This window comes from Giraffa tippelskirchi, chromosome 9, assembly GCF_054371585.1.
Source record: "Giraffa tippelskirchi isolate mGirTip1 chromosome 9, T2T-mGirTip1v1.2.pri, whole genome shotgun sequence".
NCBI lineage: Eukaryota > Metazoa > Chordata > Mammalia > Artiodactyla > Giraffidae > Giraffa > Giraffa tippelskirchi.
This window is the reverse complement of record NC_137283.1, coordinates 94,349,395-94,372,830: the sequence shown is the minus strand read 5'-3', so window position 1 is coordinate 94,372,830 and position 23,436 is coordinate 94,349,395. Positions and strand designations below refer to the sequence as shown.

The 23,436-nt window shown below is 38.1% G+C and overlaps 1 protein-coding gene and 1 long non-coding RNA gene across 3 annotated transcripts in view; one reads left to right on the top strand and one right to left on the bottom strand.

Moving 5' to 3' along the window:
* Positions 1–23,436, top strand: part of NKAIN2 (sodium/potassium transporting ATPase interacting 2) — a 635,629-nt gene that overhangs the window by 493,430 nt on the left and 118,763 nt on the right. The window lies entirely within an intron of this gene.
* The window catches only part of LOC145521690 (uncharacterized), a 35,637-nt gene that overhangs the window by 9,861 nt on the left and 2,340 nt on the right, over positions 1–23,436 (bottom strand). The window contains exon 2 of the long non-coding RNA XR_014065587.1: positions 7,421–8,843. This is a non-coding gene — a long non-coding RNA (uncharacterized LOC145521690). The remainder of the gene's footprint in view (positions 1–7,420; positions 8,844–23,436) is intronic.

Here is a 23,436-nt window from a genome sequence, read left to right as displayed (position 1 = left end):
TATAATTTTCAAGTCTTCTTATATATTACACAATAAATTTAATAATTACCTCCATTAAAGCGTAGCATAGCTCTTACTGTACCTAGAAAATATCTCTAGGTACCTGAAGTATTATTAGAACTATGAGCTTGATTTTTTTTAAAAATTCTATTACTTTCTCCAACCATATATACTGAGATTTAGGAATAATTTTTATTTTGTGTCCAGCAACCTTGCTGAACTCAGTTGTTCTGAAAGCATGCCTGTAGATTTTCAATGCAGATGGGTTATCATATGCAAATTGTGATAATGTCTCCTATCTTTTCCTTTGACCTTATATCTTTGTGTGGTCTTCTTGTATATGCTAACATGATAATAAATTATAGATCTAGTAGCAGGAATCTGGCATGTTCATCTTGTTCTGGATTTTATTGTAAAAGCTCTAAATTTTAATATTAAGGGTGATATTTGCTGGGTTTGTTTTGCTTTTGTTTTATATTATACATTAAGTTTCCTTCTCTTCCTTCTTTGTTGAGTATACAGAAAATTATTAAATATTTTTCCATTTATTTTGATGATCATATAATTTTTTTCCTTTAAATCTTTAATGTGGCTAATTAGGACAAACTTTCTAAATTGAACTCTCCTTGCATTCCTCAGAAAAATCATATATTTTCATATTGTTGTCCTCTTGTCATCAATAAATAGATTAAATTTGATGCTTTAGTTGGGATATTTAATCTGTGTTTATAAATTAAACCATGATTTTCTATAATTGTATAATTTCTCACTACTCTTAATATTAAGGGCTTCCCAGGTGGCACCAGTGGTTAAGGCCATACTAGAGTCTCAAAAAGCATTAGACTGTACTTCCTCTTTTTCAATAACCTGGAAAAAGGTTTCATATCACAGAGACAATTTCTGTATATTCAAAGTTTATTGAAATAACCTGAAAAAAATTTTGACCCGCTACCTGTGTTGTAAATGAAATAAAGGCACAGATTTCTGACTATGAATTTAGTATTTCTAGTTAGTGGTAAAGCATCTGCCTGTCAAGCAGGAAGTGCAGGTTTGATACCTGGCTCAAGAAGATCCCCTGGAGAAGGAAATGGCAACCCATTCCAATATTCTTGCCTGGGAAATCCCATGGACAGATGAGCCTGGTGAGCTACAGACCATGGGATCACAAAAGAGATGGACATGACTTAGTGACTAAACAACAACAACAATCGTTATATAGACTGTCATATTTTCTATTGCTTCTTGAAAGTGATAATTTATATTTTTCTAAAAATTGTTTATTTTATTTAAATTCTGAAAATATGTGTTCTTTCATGGTGATTGGCTTCATCTACCTATAATTCAAGGACACTCTTTCAGTCAGTTCCCATTCATGATCACAACTGCCACTTTCCATTTCCTTTCTTCTTTTGGAAGAAAGCACATATCTGAGTCTTCTGATCCCAGTTCCCATTGCACAGTAAAATTCTTCTTAGGGTGCATATTAAATATCCACACCCTGAAAGATTACAACTTTAGCTCCATTCATTGTCTTGGTTTTAATTCCATTTTGTTCATTGGACTTGAAGTTTTCTCTTTGTCTTTTAAACTTAGCAATGACTTTCATTTTAATTATACTCTGCCTGAGGGAATTCCTGTTTATGTTCCATTTACCATACTGACTAGAAGACTCTTATAAGTGACTGTAATGATTTTGGTAGGAATGGTTCTAAAATATGTGACATAGTTTCATAATTTATTAAACAGAGAAAAGTGGATATAATTCTATCTTTTAAAAAATTGTTTTCAAGCCAGATAAAGGAGAAAAAATGCTGTTTTTTGAGACCACTAGGTTCATCTCTGCCACTTGCCCCTTGCCACTTGAGCAAATAACTGCACAGTTCCCAGTTTCTGCATCTTCAATATGAACTTTATAATATTAACCTTAAAATATTTATATACTATTCATAAATATTATTTAATAATTAAAAGTACATTTATTAAGCAACTAAATACTACTACTACATAGTAGAGCTTCAATAAAGACATTAGTTATTTAGTGAATCATTTTGAAATATGACAACATAATTAAGACCTATTGAAAATGTGTTGAAATATTTTTCTTAAATCACATAGATATAAATAGAAATGTTTTCTTATATATGCTGTCTGTATTTTTGTCTGTTCTTTTCCAATGAGTTGGTCATAATTCATTTTTTGTCTTTTGACTTATGTCTGCTTTATTTGATCAAAATTATCTTTTACTGCTTCTCCAGCTTCTATATCTTATTTTAAGTCTTCTGTGGATAGGAAAACTGATATTATTAGAATTATTTTAAAAAACAGTAATTCATTTCTGGGTCACAGAATGAAGGCCTCCCCCACGAACAAAGTACATAAGATTGGTGAAATGTTTTAGATGCTGAAGTGTTTTTGCAGGTTTCCTGATTTGTGACTATATTTTAGTTAATAACTTTGACTAAGAAGCAATTTAAAAGTAAGTGAGGTGTTTATGTATAGAAATAAGAACCCAACAGTACATATATCCTTGCTGCATATCTATGAAAAACCTTCATTTTGCTGGCCCATCAGTTAGTGCTTGAGACTAAGCTAGAACTCAGTCATATTCTAAGCCCTATATTCTTTCCAAATCATTGCACTGTTTCTGTTATTCACTTACTATTCTGTTAACACTATAAGAAATAAGACCTAGAGCCCTATTTACATATTATTTATTTTCAAGACCAACTATAAGGCAGTAACAATTTCTTTTAACATCCCTTTTCCATCCTTCCCACCTCCCACTAATATCATCTTATTTAATAAAGATCACATCACTGAACTGTCTTCTACTTCCTTTCTGGGAAAATGTTATTTAGGGAAAAAAAGCATTTCTGAATGAATATAGATTATATGTTGTTCAAATCTTCTAAATTCATAGAATAATTTGATGCATCATGTTGATTTATTGTTAATTTGGTAATTTTAATTGGTATTTTCAGATAAAGATCTTCGCAGCCTTTGACTGATGGTAGCTGTGTAGAATGACATCATTTTCAGAGGGGTAATTATGTTATTGATGTTGTTCCTTTCTGGTTACTTTGCATATGGCCATGGTATATACATAGTATATGTTCTGCTGCTATACATGGGAAGCAAGAGAGGAGATTGAGACATATGGGGATAGAGAAAATGAATGCTTAGAAAGTCTATAATTGGATAAAATTTAGAATCCCCTGATTTCCTTTCCATGTGAGAAAAGCTTCTGTTTTTCTTGTAATTCCATCCTTCTAAGCACCCTCACGTATAAACAGGTGAGAAACCAGAAATAGAAATAGAAGCTTGAGAGATCATTGAAATTCAGCCTTGATGTCTTGAGCACCAGTGAAGCTGACAAACTTGCAGGAAAGAGAAACACAGTGAAAGAAAGAAAGAGAGAGAGGAGAACAATGACAGGAAATGCAAGGGAAATGTCAGAGAAATGGAAAGAGAAGAGCAAACACTGGCAAAGAACACCACGTGCATATCCTACAAGAAAGCTAAGATTTATACTTCAGTCCCCAAAGCACTGATGTACGTGTATTAATCCAAGTTTTCTTTTAGAAATAAAAATGATCAGTGACCCACTTAAATACAATGGGGAACAGATTCAGAGGACAAATTATCAAGAAATGGCTAATCATTAAATAGCCAGAGAGCTATGATCAGAGAGATACCAAATTTTCATAACTTCTGTCCAGTGTAGAATGGAGAATGCTGTAGATATGTTAGAAAACTTTCAAAAAGGTTATCTAAAAGAGACGCTGATACCATCCACATGAAAGTGGTCACAGTATTAATTTGTTTATGACTTATAAAAGGGTCACAATGTTTGACTAGAGGCGTAAATATTAAAAACCTTTTATTAGCTGAAATTTTTTAACTTTACGCTTATGCAACACAAAGTTCTTATAAGCAGAGGCCAATATCTTTGTAAGAACTCCCAATCATAGGACATTATTGTGTCAAATCAGAATTAAGTCTTAAAAGAATTATGTAAGCCAAACAGTATTTAAAGTCAGGTCAATCCAGAGGGAAAAAGACTCCCAACACCTGTGATAAAATATAAACACAATTTGCTGATTTCATTGAAATTTCTCCTCTTAAGCTACGTTTTAAAGACAACATAAATCAGTGTTCTCTAACATGAGGACTGATATGCTCCCACTTGAAAGTATGACTGATTCTCATCACAGAACTATGAACTGGATAAAATAATGCTTTTTAAAAAGATTTATGAGACAAGATTAACAAAGCTTCTCCAATCACCCCACACACAGAAGACCCAGCTAAATGTATTTCCTCCACTTTACTAAGGTCCTGCACTTGACATATCAAACTGCATCTGTCGAGGAAGCAGCCCCCCTACAAAGCTATCCTGTCATGCTTCTGAACTTGTGGGTGGTGATAAGTTTTGACTGTGCAGCCAGCATGTGTCATGATAAACGTTCTGCTCTGAGCAGGGAATACACACTGTTCTCTGATCAACATCAGCCTTGATTCTCCACTCACCCTCTTCCTCGCATGCATTTTGGAACAAATATCAGTAAACACTTGACAGGTGACATATCATCTCTGCCATTTACTGAATCAGAATGCAGCGTAAGAAGATAGTGTTAATTCCCTACTGCAGTCACATTCCATTAGCAGAAAAAGGATCATATGTTCCTGTCCCGTTTAATGTCATCATGGCAAACAGAAACTTCTGTGCCTGTGGGTGACAGGATGCTGATGCTGCTGTTTAAGAAACTAAGTTGTGTCCGACTCTTTGCAACCCCATGGACTGTAGCCTGCGAGGCTTCTATGTCCATGGGATTTTCCAGGCAAGGATATTGGAGTGGGTTGCCATTTCCTTCTCCAGGGGGTCTTCCTGACCCAGGGATCAAACCTGCATTTCCTGCACTACCAGGCGGATTTTTTACCGCTGAGCCACCAGGATAAGTCCAGGTATTTCAATGTGGACTTTTTAATGAGACTACTTTACATTACCTATATATGTTTGAATTATCTCTTTGTCCAGATCTGAATCTCTGTCACTCCTGTACTGCCCACAGGTCAATATGTCCCCCATTCAGAGAAGCTATTTTCCTTTTTTTTTTGGCATAGAGTTCACTGCAAGAAGGGAATTTGGTGATGCGTCTACCAAGCCGATTCCACATGAAAGGCTCAGAGAGCTAGGAACCCCATCCAGAGGATGGTGTGAGAGCAGGGCAGCAGCCCATCACACACTGTAATCAGCCTTGCGGGGGGCGGTGCTTGACCAGAGGGTATGCATCAGATTTGATATCCCTCCTGTTTTAGCAGAAAAAGAGCCAACACGGGCCTCTGTTCAATCACTCAAGCATATGCACTGGCTTCAAGAGCAAAGACAAAAGAGGCGGCTGTCCTGCTTCTCAGCAAGTGGGAAAAATAGTCACTGTGCAGAAAGGTCTGGGACTTGGCAGGAAATGATGAAGACGCCAAGATTCTGGCTCCTTTACGTGGGATTCTGAGAGTTTTACAGAAAGTTGGGGACCCTTGTGATACAACAGAAATCACTGCACTTCTAAAGAAGAGTGGGCTCTTTATAGGTGTGTATGCGTAGGCATGCGTGCTCTGTCATGTCCACCTCTTTGCAACGCCATGGACCATAGCCCTCCAGGCTCCTCTGTCTGTGGGATTTTTCATGCAAGAATACTGGAGTGGGTTGCCATTTCCTGAGTCCCCAGGAAATAAGCCATTAAGTTTCAAAACGATAAAAACATACAAACCAGTAAATTAGGGATTTGTATTTATATCATAAAATACTTTTTTCTCTCTTGAGGATTCAACCAAAGTTTTGTTTTCTTAATGGTGTATAATGGAATTCAACATATAAATAAAGTCTTAGGAATGTATCATTTTTTTCATAAAATTGGTTATACTTGCAATCTGGTATCTTCGAAGCTAATAAGATAACTATAAGTCTGCTTGATGGATCACAGCCTTATCTAACTCAGTGAAACTAAGAGCCATGCCATGTAGGACCACCCAAGACGGACAGGTCGTGGTGGAGAGTTCTGACAAAATGTGATCCACTGGAGAAGGGAACAGCAAACCATTTCAACATTCTTGCCTTGAGAACCCCATGAACAGTTATGAAAAGGCTTGCTCAATGGACATGAGTTTGAGCAAGCTCCAGGAGATAGTGAAGGACTGGGAAGCCTGGCATGCTACAGTCCATGGGGTTGCAAAGAGTTGGACATGACTGAGTGACTGAACTACAACAACATAAGTCTGCTTAAAATTTTATATTTGCACAAGTATACTGAAAATATTTTAAATTTTAAAAACTACAGAATTGCAGTCAACAGCCTTACAACTTATAGTGGAGCATCCTGTTTAGTCGCTAAATAGTGTCTGACTCTTTTGCAATCCCGTAGACTGTAGCCCGCCAGCCTCCTCTGTCCATGGAATTCTCCAGGCAAGAATACTAGAGTGGGTTATCATTTTCTTCTCCAGAGGATCTTCCCAGCCCAGGGATCAAATCCACATCTCCTGCATTGGCAGGCAGATTTTTGACCACTGAGCCACCAGGGAAGCCCTCAGCAGCACATGGGAACTTGTTAAAAATGCAAATTCTCAGAACCCTCCCCAGACCATTAATCAGAAATGGTGTGACAAGGCCCAGCAATCTTCTTTAACAACTCCTTCAGGCGATGCTGCTGCACAGTACAGTTTGACAACCACTGCCTTAGCAAAATCAAAACAGTTCCTATTGTATTTTGTTTTGAAACATTTGGGGGAGGAGTGACTAGAAAGAAATTTCATAAAAATATTCAAAACCCATCAAAGAGAAACCAGAAAGAAAATCTGACAAATTTAATCCTTGCCATGGGTTTCTTCTAGCCCAGAGGGTGAAAATACAAGTTCTTAGTCAGACACAGAACCGTCTTCACAATATGCTCCCTATCCATGTATCCAGCCTTTTTTATCAGCCAGCCATTTAACCATGTTTCTGAGTTCCTGATATGTTTGGACACATCTGTTTAGTGGTTTAAAATACACTATGTTGCAGGGCTTCTGAAGATGACAGACTGGCAAATTAAGTAAATGATCAGGTACTTGGAATATTTCTCATGTCACACAAGTGACTTGAAGGTTTAAACACATGGAAGGCTGCTGTAGAGAGCTAAGCAACAGAAAAGTTCTGCCTATTTTGGGCCCTGTAGGGAGGTAAAGGATTCAACTTTTAGCTAAAAGGCAAAGAATAATTACAGTTAGCAGTAAAACATACATTAAATATGAAAGGTGATTGTTTAATGCAGTGGTTTCTCAGTTCAGTTCAGTTCAGTTCAGTCACTAAGTCATGTCCAACTCTCTGCGACCCCATGAATTGCAGCACGCCAGGCATCCCTGTCCATCACCAACTCCTGGGGCTTACCCAAACTCATGTCCATCGAGTTGGTGATGCCATCCAACCATCTCATCCTCTGCTGTCCCCTTCTCCTCCTGCCCTCAATCTTTCCCAGCATCAGGGTCTTTTCAAATGAGTCAACACTTCACATGAGGTGGCCAAAGTATTGGAGTCTCAGCTTCAACATCAGTCCTTCCAACGAACACCCAGGACTGATCTCCTTTATGATGGACTGGTTGGATCCCCTTGCAGTCCAAGGGACTCTCAAGAGTCTTCTCCAACACCACAGTTCAAAAGCATCAATGCTTCGGCACTCAGCTTTCTTCACCATCCAACTCTCACATCCATACATGACCACTGGAAAAACCATACCCTTGACTAGACGGACCTTTGTTGACAAAGTAATGTCTCTGCTTTTTAATATACTATCTAGGTTGGTCATAACTTTCCTTCCAAGAAGTAAGCATCTTTTAAGCTCATGGCTGCAGTCATCATCTGCAGTGATTCTGGAGCCCAAAAAAATAAAGTTTGACACTGTTTCCACTGTTTCCCATCTATTTCCCATGAAGTGATGGGACCAGATCTATGATCTTAGTTTTCTGAATGTTGAGCTTTAAGCCAACTGTTTCACTCTCCTCTTTTACTTTCATCAAGAGGCTTTTTAGTTCCTCTTCACTTTCTGCCATAAGGGTGGTGTCATCTGCATATCTGAGGTTACTGATATTTCTCCCAGCAATCTTGATTCCAGCTTGTGCTTCCTCCAGCCCAGCATTTCTCATGATGTATTCTGCATATAAGTTAAATAAGCAGGGTGACAATATACAGCCTTGACATACTTCTTTTCCTATTTGGAACCAGTCTGTTGCTCCATGTCCAGTTCTAACTGTTGCTTCCTGACCTGCATACAGGTTTCTCAAGAGGCAGGTCGGGTGGTCTGGTATGCCCATCTCATTGATAATTTTCCACAGTTTATTGTGATCCACACAGTCAAAGGCTTTGGCGTAGTCAATAAAGCAGAAATAGATGTTTTTCTGGAACTCTCTTGCTTTTACGATGATCTAGCGGATGTTGGCAATTTGATCTCTGGTTCCTCTGCCTTTTCTAAAACCAGCTTGAACATCTGGAAGTTCAAGGTTCACGTATTGCTGAAGCCTGGCTTGGAGAATGTTGAGCATTACTTTACTAGTGTGTGAGATGAGTGCAATTGTGTAGTAGTTTGAGCATTCTTTGGCATTGCCTTTCTTTGGGATTGGGATGAAAACTGAACTTTTCCAGTCCTGTGGCCACTGCTGAGTTTTCCAGATTTGATGGCATATCGAGTGTAGCACTTTCACAGCATCATCTTTGAGGATTTGAAATAGGTCAACTGGAATTTCATCACCTCCACTAGCTTTGTTCATAGTGATGCTTTCTAAGGCCCACTTGACTTCACATTCAAGGATGTCTGGCTCTAGGTGAGTGATAACACCATTGTGATTATCTGGGTCATGAAGATCTTTTTTGTACAGTTCTTCTGTGTAAAGTATGGTCAATTTGTCATTGTTCAAAACTGAACACTAAAGAACTGTAAATCATCTTATATTTGAAATTGTTTACAAGATGTTATGCAAGCCAAATCAATTGAATCATACAACATAAGCCATAAAAATTGAGAGATTTAGAGAATTTTCTGGTCAACTCACTATGAAAGTGAAGTGATTTCAAAAGGGATACCTTTCCAAAAAAAAAGCCAAAATAAGGAGAATAAACTGGTAAGTTTACCATCTCCTAAACTGAGACGACTTAAAGACTTACTAGAGGGAATTCTCTGGCGTTCCAGTGGTTAGGACTCTGTGGTCTTACTGCAGAGGGCCTGGGTTCAATTCCTGGTCAGAGTACTAAGATTCCTCAAGCCACATAGCCACATAACAACAACAACAATAAAAGAATTACTAGATCATTGATCAAATAAACTAGAAACAGGTATAGGATATATACACGAGTTCAGTGTCCTCTAGGAATTTCAATATTTCACACTGATTACATGTAACATTCATAGATTTTATTCTCAGGTCTACTTGGCCCTGGATTTCTCAGGAATTTATAAAGGCAAAGTTTACTGGAGCCTGAACTATTCTCTAGTCACAGGATCTTCTCAAAGAAAGAAAAGAAAGAAAGTGAAGTTGCTCACTCGTGTCCGAGTCTTTGCGACCCCACAGACTGTAACCTACCAGGCTCCTCTGTCCATGGGATTTTCCAGGCAAGAGTATTGGAGTGGGTTGCCATTTCCTTCTTCAGGGGATCTTCCCGACCCAGGGATCAAACCAGGGTCTCCCGCATTGCAGGCAGAAATTTTACCATCTCAGCCACCAGGGAATCATAGAGGCTGTCAGTTAATAGCATGGACTTTGTAATCAGACAGATCTGGATACAAATTATAGCTCTGACATGCACTAGCTCTGTGTATTTGTTAAATATGAATATCCTCTAACATCAGCATTCTCATTTTTTAGAATGGGGGTAATAATAAAGAATTAAGGGAAATCAAAGTGCATGGAAAATGCATGGAAATGCATGGAAAGTGACTATCATTGTGCCTAGTAAAAGATACAAATACACAACTTTTTAAAATTCTTATATGGATTATTATTATAAAAGTTCCTTACCCTGAAAATTCTCTTTTTCTAACCAGTAAGTGTACAAATACCTGCCTCCTTCTTAGACCTTTCTCCCATCCGCCACTCAGCCCGCCTCTTTAGGTCATCACAAATCACCGAGCTGAGCTGTCTGTGCTTTATAGCAGGTTCCCAACAGCTATCTATTTTACAGTATATGGTAGTGTATACATGTCAACGCTACTCTCCCAAGTCATCTCGCACCTGCCCCCCCCCCAAATTTGGGTTGTGTTTTAAAAGCTGCCAAATTTCCGGGAAAGTAGCGAAGCAACAATAGATGATTATTACAGACACCGAGCTATAATGAAGTTTCTAACCTGGTGAGAAGAGAATTGTATTTTGGCAGTCAAGGTACTTTACATTTCCGAGTCATAGTTTGTATTTCATATTTACATGAAGATGTGAAAATTCTTCATTTAGATCAAATTCAGGCTGGAAAGGACATGAGAGATAGTCTAGCCCAACTCCCTCACTTCATGAATAAGACAAGCCACGACCTGGAAAGGTTAAGTACCCTGACTACCAACCTACAATTGTGTTCTCATCAGGCCAGAAACTTCTTCATTAGACCCTGGTGTCTATAATAATCATCTATTGCTACTATGTCACTTTTCCACAAACTTAGCAGCTTAAAACAACATGCATTTATTATCTAACAGTATCTGTGGGGAAGAATTCTGGTATAGTTTGGCTGGGTCCTCCACCTCACTCTTTCACAAGGTGACAAACAAGGTTTTGGCCAGGGCTGTGGTCTCATCTGAAGATGGGCTGGGGCAGGATTCACTTACAAGCTGAGCGAGGCTGCTGGCAGAATTTAGTTCTGTGTGAACAAAGGACTGAGGGCTTGTTTTTTGCTTTAATGATGTCATGGATTTTCTGGGTATTTTTTCCTGCTATTTTCCAAATGTTAATAAAAATAACAATATAGCCAAGTGTCTTTCTTTTATCACCTCCAGTACTTTACCTCAACAGATTTTATATTTATATCCTTCACATTTATATATCTTTACATTTGAATGTATCTTTTTGAGCCACACCTTTTTTTGATTCCTCAGCCCTTTTAAACTTAAGAGAATTCCTCCCTGTCCCTTTTGGCTCCAGCTGGGCTCCTCCTACCTCTTCTTCATCTACAATGCATCTCAGGTTGTGCCTTCCTCCCTGTTGCCACGCTTGCTGTCTCATCTCGTCTCCCTTGGGTGGTTTTAACAGATTTCTTTTCAAAGTTACTGACTCCACCACCTTCCTCTTCTGTTCAGTTATTCTTTAACTTTTCTTCCTAAGAACTGTATTCTTATTGTCACATAACTTCCTTTTGCCTGTCATTTCAAAATCAAATATTCAAGATGCCCTATCTATTTACCTTATCCTCCTGTCTCAATTTCTTACAAAGGAAAAGAATGCAGAAAAGGCTGCAGATTAACTTGCAACTTTTTATATTTCCCTTTAAACCTCCTCTCTTTCCAAATTGCACTATAGGAAATGTTACTTTTATTACAAACATGGAATTATGCTTGTCTTTACTTCCATATTTTTGTACTTCAGATTGTCCCAAAACCCCATATCACTTTTACCAATAGGTAGAAATATCCCCTCCCATCTCCACTGATCAGATGGTGCTCTTCACTCTCATCATTACACTCCTAAACTATTTCAACTTAATTTCTATTTAACCTCACTGCTCTCAATCTATCTCCTTTCCAATCAGTAGAAAATACCACTGCCAAAACCAGCTTTATTGCCTGCCAGTCCCCAGATTCTGTGTTTGCTCCCTGCCAGTCCTGTATAGAATTCAAATTTTTCACAATTCATCTTTCTGGCCTTTCAGATGAATGTCTACCCTGGAAGTTCAGGCAAACTCAGGGTCATGGCCTCTTATACTGTTTCCATCTTTGTCCCTTACTTTCAGGTTGTGTAGACACTGGTCCTACATCAATGCCCTAAACTTTACAATTCTTTCTTTCCTTCTGCATTATGCAAGCTTCCTTTTCATGTCTACCCCTTCAGAACGTCTACCCTGACCACACAAGGAATGAGAAAGATTACACACTCAGCACTGTCCATCAAAAAATTTGACCTATCTGATTTTTTAACTCGGAGATATTCACCTCCTCTTATAACATGGAACAAGTCAGGAAACACAGAGTGGAAAAAAGCACATGGTTAAAATTCAAGTGTGCTTTATAGTTTTCCCTTTTGAATATAAATCTTAAAGGACTCAGATCACCCCTTTATAACCTGTTTTCCATGTTTGCTGTACTATGATTTTGCAAGAGTCATCAGATGATCAAAATGTAGTTAGTTATATTTTGGAATTTAAATGTCCAGGATAAAAATTTGGAAAGTGTGATTTGGACAAAACTGAGTATTTAACTATCTGTTACTAAAGAGATCTAAAACCACCTCTGATATAAAATGTAATACATCTACTAATACATTTGGTTTTCTTTGAAATACTGGCTTAACTCCTATTATGATTAGTAAACTATAATTTACTAACACATAAGAGAATATTCCATGCTAGCTTTACTTTTCAATATTTTCATGAGGCATAAAAGTAGAGTGGAAGGAATACACAAAAATATATTTTCTATTTTTCTTAGGTTTTTATGTAAAGGACTTCAAATTTGTAGATGACATAACAGTCACTGGGTTAAAGTATACATATTCTCATAAAGGTGCTATTCGACCCACTCCCACATTATCATCTAAAAAAAAACATAAACTAAACATAAAGCTTACTTATGTAAACTTTACATAAGTGAGTTAAGTGGGAATGAAATGAAGTAATTTTTTTAAAAAGGTGGATATTTTTCTCATAGAAACTAAGATTTTTAATGATTATGATGAAGGCCCTGGGGACTTCATATATTCTAATCACTAATTATGAAAAAGTCAGTCATGTGGAGCAGACTCCAGTGAAAAGCCAAGATAAACCATGCATTTGATATGGGAACCATTATTATTCTGTGGTTTTAAATAGCCATCCTATAAGTTGGAGACATTAGTGTAATTTGAACTCTTTACAATGAGGGGTCCATTTCACAATGCGAATGGCCATCTAGCCTATACTTTACACTATACATCTCTCTCAAGTCACATTCATAGAGAAGCATCCATTTGTAAATCTTCAAGATCAGGACAGCCTCATTTTGTATATAAATATACAATATACTGCCCTCAGGAGTATATTCCAGGTTGAAGGTAAATATATCACAAGATGATGTGATAAACAGAAGTATAGAGAAAAGCCCAGAAAATAGAGGAACCCAGATGAGGAACAGTTAGCCCACTTGAGATTAGGAAAGCAGGGGGAAGGCCCCCCTGACTCAGTCTTGAAGATGAGAAGGGTTATCCAGCAGCAGCAAGTAGAGGGGGAAGAGAAAGGCCAGCATTTGCGTGAGTGGAGCATAGGCAGTGCTCTGAGGGGGAGGTGCCAGGAGAAGCCAGAGGGATCCAGAGACACTGAGCAAGGACACACGGGCACATCGCTCCGTGTAACACCCATTATTTGTGCACTTCCCGTCTAAGGCCCTGTGGGGCGAGCCTCTTGGGAGAAATAAGGTTCCCAGGTTGCATCGGTTTCAGTTCTACTTATTTCCTTGTAAACTACATGAATAAAGACACATGTTAAAAGCCATTTTTAAAACACATTAAAGAAACAAAAGGAGGGGCATATACTATAGCCATAAAGTCAGTAATCCAAAACGTAAATCTGCATCTCATACACATCATTCTATCAAGCGTTTTAGGCATTTGCTTAAAAGCATTTCTATTTGCATATATGAACACTTAATATATGATATGTAGTTAAAGAATGTGTGTGATTATATATATATATATACATATATATATATATTTATTGAGCATTATCTGCAGCAAAAAATTATGAAATGTTCTGCACCCTGGCATCCACGATTCTGTCCTGGCACACATGGTGAGTAGGAATAGTAGTTGAAGCTCACTCATGCAATCATTTTAATGAAACCATCACAATCAGGCATTCTGCAAAGCACCACTCTATTCTTCTGTCCATTAAATACATCTCACATCCCTTTCAACTCTGAATAAATTGCATAGGCAGGGTTATTTACCAATTGGAACTGGCAGCGTTAAAGTAGCACTGGCTGATGACTAGACTTTTGCCCAGTGAACTTTATGTCCCCCCATTGAATCCGTTTATTGTTGCTGTTCTTACTTTGGAACATGACTTCCCTAGAAAGCATTTCTTCATTCAGCCTCTGTGCTGGAAACAGACAACAGCTTGAAGCCAGCAGCTGCTCTTGAACAAAGCAGGTAGAGAGGCAAGAAAGGCTGTTGAATCCATAACAATAAGCACATCATGACATAATTACAGTAAATCTCCAGAGTGACCTGCACACACTCAACGCCATATGGTTATTTCTGGTGCTGGAAACGTGTAGCCGGAAGCCAAAGTTTAATCTAACCACTTTCCACTGTATTCCTGCTAGCATGAAATTGATTTTTTTACCCAGAAAATTAACATGAATATTTATTGACAGAAGTGAAGACTATATTTGCGCAGTCAGCTAAGAGTGCTAGTAGTTTTAAGAAAAACACTTGAATTTTGTTTCACTTGAAATATATGAATAGGTGAATAGAAGTTTCATCTTTTTTTTTTCTTTTGAGGTGGGTTTGTTTACTTTGTTCTTACTCCAGTAGTACTTTGTAATATACAGTACATGCCTTTGAACCTCTCTACCCACCTCCAGTTTTGGATGGTGTTCTTACAGTGATGCACAGAAGGACTGTTCTGTTTCTCTTAATGTCTTGATTTGACTTTGACCAGATTAATAAGATTTACTGCTACTATAGCCTGCCCAGGAGAAAAAAAGATTGTTAATATGGTCAATAACTTGTGGTCTGTCAAAAATCAATAAAGTGCTCTCTTTACTCCTGCTTCTCAAAATAATTTATCCTGCAGAAGATTGAGATACATACATATGCTGTCAGCCCAGAATCCCAGCTTCCTAAACTCACTACAGGGTTTTCTGGAGCAAGTCTAGTCTTATTTGCACAACGGGATAAATCTCAGATAAACATAAATATTCTATCACTCACCTATAAATATTTTTAATGTGGTCCCACCTATTGATGTGATTTGTGAAAGGTTCAGGAAGGTTAAATGTTGTTCTGTGCATTTATGAAGTGTAGTAGTCCCATCTTGATGACCAAATTCTAGACCATGTCCATCCTAAACCAAAAGTCCTGGAAGATACTGGGCAATCTGCCTTGTGACTTAAGGGAGAATTTATTCCCATAAGACAATGATGCATACAAAATATCCCATTGTAGAGTCATATTAAAAGAAAATAAAAATGGAGGGCAAATGTTGATAAAGTAGGAGGGCTCGAAGAATACATGGGCTCATATAGGAAAGAGAGCCAAACACAAACTGATTTTCTTCAGAGTTTTCTCCCTATACTGTATTGGAGCGAGTTGTCTCCCTACACTGTGTTTAAGCCTCAAGCTATCTCCAGTGCCCTATGGGATTGAAAATATGCCCCCAGATGTTCTGTCTTCCAGAAAACATACACGGGGATTCTTCACTCCTACCTAATACCAGGCCTTTCTTTGGCCGTCATCGTGTGTGTGTGTGTGTGTGTGTGTGCTAGTCGCTCAGTCGTGTCCACCTCTTTGGGACCCCATGGACTGTAGCCTGCTAGGCTTCTCTGTCCATGGAATTATCCAGGCAGGAATATTGGAGTAGGTTGCCATTTCCTTCTCCAGGGGATCTTCCTGACTCAGGGATCAAACCCAGGTCTCCTGCATTGCAGGCAGATCCTTTACTGTCTGATCCAAGCCCATCATGGAAAACCAAATAAATCCCTGGCAACAGAGGCAAACATTTAACTCTCTCTGCCACCTCACCACATTAAACTGCTGAAACTGCAACCATGCTTAGGTCCCTTCTAGAGAATCAAAGAAACTCGCATGTTATCTCATGGGCTCAATTATACATAAATATGTGGATGTGCTAGTCACTGAGTCATGTCCAACTCTTTACAATCCCATGGATGCAGCCCACCAGGATCCACTGTCTGTGGAATTCTCCAGGCAAGAATATTGGTGTGGGTTGCCGTTCCCTTCTCCAGGGGATCCTCCCAACCCAGGGATCGAACCCAGGCCCCCTGCATCAGAGGCAGATTCTTTATGGTCTGTGCAACCAGGGAAGTATGTGTGTATGTGTGTGTGTGTGTGTGTGTGTGTGTGTGTAAAAGAGTCTATTCTATTCAAGAAGAAAACTAGCAATAGCTGCACCGATCAAGAAGACTGAAATAAAACAACATAGGTAACTTGTTCAACAGCAGAGAGAAGCAGGACTTATTTAGGCCACTGTCTTTTCCTTGCCACTTTTATGAATGTGGGTTCCAAATAAGTTCACTTGGGACTTACCAAGTAAGTGTCTCAGTAAGCAAACAAGGCTTTAAAGAAAAAGAAAAGAAATCTTTTCTACTGACTCACTGCACAACCTTCAGTGAGTTATTTTCACATCACCTCTGTCACCTCCATTATAAACTAGAAATCATAATATTAATCAGTTTTCTCCCAGAACTTTCATAAGTCTTGAAAAGCATTTTAAAATTAAAGTGAAGTAAAATCACTAAAAGTCTAATAGTCAGAACATGTAACTTGAGCTTCTGAGGAATCCCCAGGCCTTATAATGACCAAAGTAAATCAACTAGATTTCAGAATGCACACAAAGGTAACTGTTCAAAGGCAATAAATGATAAAAAAAAAAAAATTGTGGCAGAATGTGTGGGAATCAGAAGAAAAATAAGGAAAAAAATGCCTTGCATTGATAAATTTCATTAAATTAATTAGATAATGTCTTTGGCTTACTCATTGGTTACTGAATAGATTTTTAATCTAATGGCTCATTAACTATCTAATACCTAACATAGATCCTGAGTTTTTAGCTCATAATTTGTTCCATCATATGAAATATTTATTATTTTTTATATTGCAGTTATAAGTACACTTATGTGTCTCTATTACACTAGAGCTCTCCTAAATGGTAAACATTATGACACTTTAATACTTACTCTGCATAAATAATGCTTTTATGAACCCACACCATTGGCAGAAGCCAATGTGGGATTTCAGACCCACAAAATAAATGTAGGTTAAGAGGCATTTGTTATTTACAGCACTTAAGCTCACTTTTCCTACCTGTATTGTTTCTACCCCAAATTGCTAAATTTTATTATTCCCATAAAGTAGAGAGATAGCATGGAAAAGACTGAAAGCAAAAGAAGAAAGGGGTGGCAGAGGATGAGATGGTTAGATAGCATCACCAACTCAGCGGGCATGAATTTGAGCAAATTCCAGGAGACCGTGAAGGACAGGGAAGCCTGGCATGCTACAGTTCATGGGGTTGCAAACAGTCAGACACAGCTTAAGTGACTGAACAACCACGCAGATAGTACTATTTCTGTTCTGTTTGTACTAACAGAAATCAGAACAAGATTATTTCAAAAAATATTTCTTGGGGAAGAAGTCAGGCCCTTAGTTTGTCCTGCCCTTTGAATTCCCGTATCTTACACCCTGACAGTGCATAGACTTGTAACCCAGCTCTGCAACTGGACAGTCTAAACGGGCCAGAAATGACATGTGTGTCCTACACTCAGAAGCCTTAGTTTGGGGGGGTTGTGCCATCTCTGATTTGATTAAAGTACACCTGTGACCAAACAGGTGCTGAAACATGAGGCAAACACACAGCGACAGATGGATTAAGACTGTCATAACTGTAAGTTTTACTCGATTATAATTTTCACAGGTTCCAGGTGATTTCTATGTTTTTTTAATGGCTTCACTCATCTCACCCATCCCAGTGGACCTTGAAACAGAAGCGAGAGACTTCCTGGTGTCTGTCTAGGCCAGTCTGCAGTGTGGGCATTTGAGAGAGTTGTGCTGTGAAAAAGCAATTAGCTTCCTGAGTCTAGGGTGCCATTTAGAATATCTAAGCGACTGTGCTTCATCATAAAATTGACCTTTTTAATTTTTTATGCCAGAAATTTTCACTAAGTGTTAGCATAAAAAAAAAGTACAGCTTCAGGGAAAATAGGAAAGGCATGGGAAGGAGTCATGAACGACTGTGCTACCCTGAAGAAAAGCTGAAATCACCTCCACTTGGATCTAATAAATACCATGTCATGAAGGACCCTGTGCTTAATTTTTAAATAATTGGTATCATTAAGTAACATAACAATGACATAGAAACATCAGATCTGTGTTAAGAAGCAGGCAGGCAGTGTATCTTAGATTTACAACCAACTTACAGTCATGCAGGATAATTGCTTTGCTCTCTAGAAAAGAGGTCCTTTTCTCATTACTTTTGACTGTCATTTCTATGCTATAATCATCTTAATGTGATAGTAATTTATGTACTGTATTTTTCAAAGCTGTATCAAATTTGCCATTTTAATTTCCCTGCCCAAATCCAATGTTTCAGCAGGAAAAGAAAGTCATTGTCGATAGAAATGAGGAAGGGACATTATTTCGGAACAGAAGAATTGCCACAAAAGGTCATCAGAGTCATCCACGCAGTCCATAGCTCTGTCACGGCCAGGGAAAACACTATTTTCTAGAATAGTGTAGGGGCAGTATAGGATAAGGATTACGTGTTGTGACTTATGTTTCAGTCCTAGCAACTCCACTTTTTAGTTACGGGACATTGGGCAACTTTTTAAACCTTTTTTGCTGCTTCAGCTTCCCTGTCTGTAAAATGGGAGTACAATCTAGTTGATTGTTATTATATGTGGACCCTCATGGCTAGGGGTTTACAGTAACAATTTTCTATCTCTCGGGGTCCTGTGGGTTGGACCCGAGCTCAGCCACAGGGGCCTGGTTTGGGGAGCTCTGTCACATGATGGTAAGGGCTGCGGCTGGAGTCGTCTGAACTGGGCATCCAGGATGGCTCATTCACATGGGCAGCAGTTGATGCCAGCTGCCCCTGGGGGCTCGCTCACTCCAGAGTGAGACAGAATGCCTACTCATGTACCCTGGACCACGTACCTCTCCACGTACCTGGACTTCTAGCATGGAAGCTTACTGTGGAGGGCAAGAGTTTTCCAGGGAGGCTGCTCCTGTGAGACCCAAGAGAAAGCTGAGTTCAGCTAAGTCTAGCAGAACTAGGCTTAGAAGTCCCAGCTTCATGAAGAATTGGACTCCCTATCCTGATGGTGTGCGTGCTAAGTTGCTTCAGTCGTGGCCAACTCTTTGTGACCTTATAGACTGCAACCTACCAGGCTCCTCTGTTCATGGATTCTCCAGGCAAGAATACTGGAGTGGGTTGCCATGCCCTCCTCTGGAGGAGCTTCCTGACCCAGGGACTGAATCCACAGTCTCTTACATCTGCAGCATTGGAAGGCAAGTCCTTTACCACTAGCCACCTGGGAAGCCCCATCCTGATGCAGAGAGTGACAAATCACCTTGTAGAAGAGCATGCGGGCTGAGAGAGGTCACTGCAATCGTATCTGGGCAATAAGATCTTCCAGAGGATAATAATTATACTATCTACCTATAAGGTTTGAGGGAGGACTATATGAGTTAACAAAACCGAGCAAATATTTAGAACAGTGCCTGACATATCTTAAGCCCTCAATAAATGTTGTCTGTTAATACGATCCCCCAGAACCTGGAATGTCCTGGTATCTTTATCCTCCCTGCTATTTGCAACTATGATCTAGTCTTTCCAATATTTGAAAATTAACATTTACAACATGTACCTACTTTTGCAGACAGGGAAAAAGAAACATTTACTGATTTTTCAGGCCTGAGTGAGTATGTAATGACTCACTCCGTTTGTATGCTTCATGGTTTATAGGTTGTGGAATACTTCCTCTTAAGGAGCCACTTTCTATATTGCTGAGTCAATGCCACCCTTCTGTGCCCTTCTGGCTGTAGTTCGCCGCCTCCAGCTGTGCGGACTGGTGACAGCATGCAGGGTCCGTTTGGCAAAGGGTCAATCCCAGTGGTGGATAAAATCTCACAAGTGATGACAAGATGATCATATTTTTAAAAATTGAAACAGCTCTCAGCCCAAAGCATAGTATTTTTATCTTGAACTACACATTGCTATAAAAAGAAAGAATTCAATGTAATGTGCAAAATCTTAGTCTTATAGTCAAAAATACTGCAAAGAATAAAATGAAGATAATACCAATAGAGTACAGTTTTATTGGCATTATATCTAAAAACAAATAGAGGGAAATTTTAAGTTTTCTTTTCTTTTTCTTGCCCCTTGCTACTTAAGATTTAGAATCTAGCAGGATTCTTTGCTTGCAGCAAATACTAAAAGGAATGTGAGTTTATAAAGATGACTCACTGATATATTTTTAATTTCACATTTTTATGGCTTCCAACACATCTCATTACTAATATTCAGAATAACCTATTTTCACTCTTTTATGTGAGTGACTCTAATCATTGTTCTACAGATGAACATTATGGGAAATAGATGAAAAATCAGGCAAAATTTGGAAGTCACAAGGGAAAATAACCCATGCATTAAGTATTTTAAAAGGATCTCACCAAGATGTGGGAAGAACACTTAAAAATATACTTCCCTCTGAATTGATTAGTATTACTTTTGTTCACTCAGCATCTCATTAATAAAAACCCAAGGTGTTGAGTTACATCAGTAACTCTCTTCCAAAAGCAAGAGGTTCATCACAGCTTAGAAATTATAGTCACAAGGTGGAGGGCTTTATATTCAATAACAGTTCAGCCTCTTGTAAATGTCAGATAATTAACCCAGCCTCAGTTTGCAAACGGTTAGCATGATATTTTTCTTTTTATCTGACTTCTTCAAAGATGAACTAATAATTTAGGTCAATGATAGTGCCTCCTAAAACCATGACAAGTCAACTCAGTGGTGTTTACCTAGAAGCTGGCTTACAGGCATTTAGAGTAAGTGAAACATTAGCTACCTGACAGAAACTAAATCTAGAGGGAAAAACGCACCTTAAAAAGTGTTGGTATCCTAACACAGAAGTTCATTTCCCCACCTCAGACAATGTAATATTAGGGTGATTTCCTTGGATTCCAAGGAAAAGTAATACACTAGATCAGGCTCTTCTAGAAATCATCTCTTTTCTGATATATAAATACTGAAATTAGAATACTTTTTAAATAATGTTTTAGAATTTTGAAACTGTGACGAGGAAGTCTTGTAAAGCTTTCAAAGCTAAGCTTAAATTATTTTGTTTACTCATAGAGCACTTTAATCTAGAATTTTTGGCATAGAAAATAAAACCCTGGCTGATTAAACTAAGGACATACACATGTATCAACCAGACCATATACTTATTTAAAAAAAAAATCTGGGCAACAAAGTTTCTGAAGACCAGTTCACTGACTATGACTTCCTTTGTTTGAGCTGCTTAAGTTCAAACACCTATCCATATGGGTTTTATAGATAAGTTGAAATATACTCAGGTTATTTCTGTATGTACTTATTTATCATTTATTCTCTGTCTACTAAAAATCTGAGACAGCTTTATAAAAATCAAATAACACAACATAATGTGCTTAGTCACTCAGTGTCTGACTCTGCGACCCCATGGACTGTAGCCCGCAAGGCTCCTCTGTCCATGGGATTCTCCAAGCAAGAATACCAAAGTGGGTTGCCACGCCCTCCTCCAGGGGATATTCCCAACCCAGGAATCAAACTCAGGTCTCCCGCATTGTAGGCAAATTCCTTAATGGCTGAGACACCAGGGAAGTCACACAACATAATACCATCAAAACAAAAAAAATGGAAAAGGAGCTAATTAAAGGAAACAGAGAAGTAAGTAGATGTAATTTGTTAAGTGGAATCTATTACCTATATCACTGATTTAATAATAGTTTCTCGGGTGGGGGGGGAGGGAGAAATATAAGAAATGTTAACAAACTTTTCTTTTTCTAATCAGTATTAACATAGATTTATGTGTGTTGGTTTTTGTGTGTCATTACCAAAGTCTGAATCTTTGCATTTTCCACATTAACAATCTAAACATTTTTGGAATTGTTTTTGACCATCAGCAGTTCTGCCATGAGGGTCATTTAGTTTTATATATTTATCAGAACTATTACATAACTCTGATATGCAATAATAGAACATATCCAAATAAAGATGTCGCACCATTTTAGGATGCTTTGGAAATGAGATTAGCTCTGTCCCTCCATCCTCAATTGGGCGAGAGAGTCACACTGACCTCTGGAACTAAAGTGAACCCACGCAGGACAGCCATAGAGATTCAAAGACCCTAGACATGGCTATACAGTTTGATCTGTCTGTATCTTTAAAGCATTCCAACTCAGAGAATAGTTTAAAATTGGGTTACACTTAACTGACAGATACAAACAGATGTAAGTATAGCTGTATATTCATATTTGCCTATATACCAAATAAACATGATTAAAATGCCATATAATATCAAAATCAGACAAACGAAACATTCTGAACTGCTTCAGAATCCTTTCTGAATATTTAATATTTATTTCTGGGTGGATAAACAAAAATATATGTAGGGAATTTCATGAAAATATTCACCTTATAAATCATAGATATGGAAGTTCAAAGTTTTGGAGTGTGACATATTTGCACTTAAATATATAAGGACAAACAACAAAAAGACCCCTTCTGTTGACTTGAATGATTAGTAAGCATTGTGAACTGTCTTCATGAATCTCATATCTGGCTAACATGAAGAGCCAGCAAATTCCTGCCAACATTGTTTTCATTTTCTTTCACAATGGGACTTCTTTAGATACATTACAGAACTTAAGTCAAATGTCAGAAAAAGGCAGTATGTAGCCAAGAAATGTACAGAAGGAGTGAAAAATAAACTCATGATGCTTTCCGACTTCCATGTTCATCAAACTCCCTGTTTACCTGCCTTGGTGCTCTGTTAACTTACCAATGCTTATTAGCTTTCTGGGAGCAACAAAATGTAAAATTTCAACAGCTAACCTGACACATAAATGTTCTGATACTGGTCATTATATCTTTGTACCCCAAAGACAGACAGTCTCTTTAGTCATTAAAAATGCAAACATGGCACTGAAAATACAGCTAGATTATTTCAATGTTATGTGGGTAATTTTCCAAATCAAATATATTCCTTAAATGTATGGTTTCATAAAGTTGAATCTGGCTCACTGATGTACTCACATGATAACATTTTTATTTAAAAATGAAATAAAAATAATCTCTGTGGGTTAGAAGTCATCTCAAGCTCCTGTGCTGGATAGGGTAAATGTTGCATCAAGAAAAGGGCATTACTATTTGTTTCCATCATTTTACTGGGTGTATTTAAATTCAGATTCAGCCAGTACTCTGTCAGGAAAGTCAGAAGCCTTTCCCAAATGTATTGTCACAAA